The sequence below is a fragment of the Asparagus officinalis genome, chromosome 10 (genome assembly GCF_001876935.1).
Source record: "Asparagus officinalis chromosome 10, Aspof.V1, whole genome shotgun sequence".
Classification (NCBI taxonomy): domain Eukaryota; kingdom Viridiplantae; phylum Streptophyta; class Magnoliopsida; order Asparagales; family Asparagaceae; genus Asparagus; species Asparagus officinalis.
Genome location: NC_033803.1, coordinates 52,433,600 through 52,436,513, shown reverse-complemented (window position 1 = coordinate 52,436,513; position 2,914 = coordinate 52,433,600).

The following is a 2,914-nucleotide window of genomic DNA, read 5'->3' as shown; positions in this document are numbered from 1 at the left end:
GCCCTCAGCACTGCCCGACCGCCGAGACCCCCTGACCGCGCCGCCCAACGCCTGCAGCTGTCTGATGAGTCTTGTTTTCGCTGCTCGGTCTCCGAGTCTTGGGTCGTGATCATGGCTTGTTCCCGTTTCTTGTTTTCTTCCATCGTTGGAGGATGAACGGAGGAGTTTGTGTTGGGGAGCTCAAGAGGAATGAGAGAGAGAGAGAGAGGTAATGGAGTTTTTTTTTTGTTTCTTGCGATTCTTGATTGTGATGAGTTTCTGCGCGTCAGAAGATCACCTACAGAAATGGATGAAGTCTTGGGTTTATTGGGTTCTTGCTGTTGTGAAACTTTCGGGGTTTGAATTCTTTGTTGGAGGGACGAGCTACGGACGGATTATGGCTTTAGTTCCGCGGGGGTGACCTCGGCTGAGGGCGACGGAGGCCGGAGCGGTGGTCGAGGGGAGGAGCGGCGGTGGACGTGGGTTCGGGAAGGAGAAAAAGAGAGAGAGAGGCGGGGGGATGATGAACAGTAGAGGGTTAATTCCATGCCACGTCAGAAAACAGAGCCACATCAGCATCTTAAACACAGATTAGGCCCCCACGTGCAACGCACGTGATGAGTTCTCGCCGGAAAAGTGGCCGCCGACGAGAAAAAGGACCTAAATGGTAATTTTATTCAATTAAAATGTCTTATCGCCGAATTTCCTAATTAAAATACCTTGTTGGTAAATGGGGTTGAATTAAAATACCAATATGGGTATTTAGCCGCCTTTGGTTGGTCAGCTCTGGTTTGTTTATTAGTATCATTTGTTTATTAAGTAAATGATTAGAGTCATTTATTTTCTTAGTATTAGAGAAAATAATTTTCAATTGTAGGTCGGCTCTAATAAATAATTTTTATTTGTTATCGAGTATTGGATATTTAATAATATTTCATCAAAGTATGCATTACTTTCTGACATTTTTTCCATTTTATATTTAGTTGACTTAGTGCCTTTTTGGATCAATTGTTAAAAAAAATATAATCTGATGGAACTTTAATTTTTTTACTCCAAATTAAATGATGAGTTCTCTTTCACTTTTAATTTATTAGTTAAACTCTCTCTCATTTTTATTTAAACTTTGATGGGTTTAGAAAATGTTAGAGGAAATATATTGAAGACTTAATTAATATTAGCTACTTATTTTTGTTGGAACTGCTGAAAATGACCATCTTTCTAGATATGATATGACACAAAGCATTAATTATATCACTCCTATATCATTCATAGATCCAACAATCTATTTATATATTTATGTATCTTTATGATGTATTGAATTGTAATTGTATCCACTTTTAAAGATTTCAATTGTTCATTAGTATCATTTGTTTATTAAGTAAATGATTAGAGTCATTTATTTTCTTAGTATTAGAGATGATTACTATCATTTGTTTAACCTCTGTTGGTTCTCCAGTAATAATGAAATAGAGAAGATAATTGTTTTAGATGTCATAATCTCCTTTATTTTTTTTATCAAATTAATGTTTGGTTCAGTACTCTCCCGCTTTTTGGATAGGAAATGCAATGATGCAAGCAACATGATGCATTTTATGCAATGACAAACACATTTGGGACTTATGTTAGAATTATGAGGTTTGATTTTTATTCTATCTTACTCATTCTAAAGTGAATTTCTTATTTAAAGATCATGCATCATTTTTTTATTAAATATGAGGAGTTTCATAGGCTAACTATTTAATTATTTGGTGAAAGTTGAGGAGTGATATGGGCTTATGTTGAATTGAAGGCCATGGTTTGCATGAGGAGGAAGTGTTATTACTCTATGTTTGCCTATTTATGTTTTATAATTCAAGTTATGTGATATAACTTAAATTTCAAACTAATACAAATGTCTGATCTTGATTTGGGGTTTATTAGTTATGAGTGTCTATTGTTTGTGTCACATAGAAACGTGACGTAGTTGAGTTAGTAAAATCTAATTTTCTTAGTAAGAGATGGTGTTTTACTTGAACAGACACCCATTATCTTTGTGTGATTGTCATGAGCATCTCAATATAAGAAAAGAAATATGAAAAACACAAGCTACATTACACAGTCAAGAATCTGCACATCCTTTTTTTCACTTTGAAAACTTTTAATAATTGCCTAATAAATATTTAAGAAAAATATTTTAGGTGATAATTTAGTTCTTTGATCCTGCATTAATTATTAAAAAGTAGCAAAAATAATTTAACTTCAAATAAGTACAATCTTATCTACTCCTCTATACAAATGGCAGAACCCAAGATTTACTATTCACGCTACAGTATATACTATAATAGCATTAACCGTAGCAAACATGGCAATGAGGTTTTTTGAAAAAAATATTATTGTAGCACATGGGGGATAACGTATGAATTCAAAAAATCCAAAAGAATTACTGTAGCAGTTAAAAACCGGGATTACTGTAGCAGGAAAACATATGTTGTGTTCACACTATTCTATTATAATCATCAAAACCTGACAAAACCCGATCATAAACAAATTCGCCTACAATGAAGGAATGTCGAAGATACAGCTTGCTGGTGAAAACATGTCAACAGAAAGGCTCTGGTGTTGTTGTCTTCTTGCAAATTCTCACAGCTTCATGCAAATCCCAGTTTTTATTTTTGGTGGATAAATGAAAATCAGATACTGAAGAATATGGTTGCCAAATCTAATAAATTTTCCCACTTTATTACACGGTCAGGACAAGTCATTAACATACATCATAAGGTACTTCGAAAATGATAAACAAAGAGTGGTTCAAGAGCTTAATCGTTATAATTCCTTTTCAAAAGGATTGTATATCCTCTTGCTTCTTATGAAGAGATCGAAGTAGGAAAAACGTTGAATGTTGTTCCTGCATTGGTGACTAAATTGGAGAAAAGCATAGGAATGCAATTAGAACAAG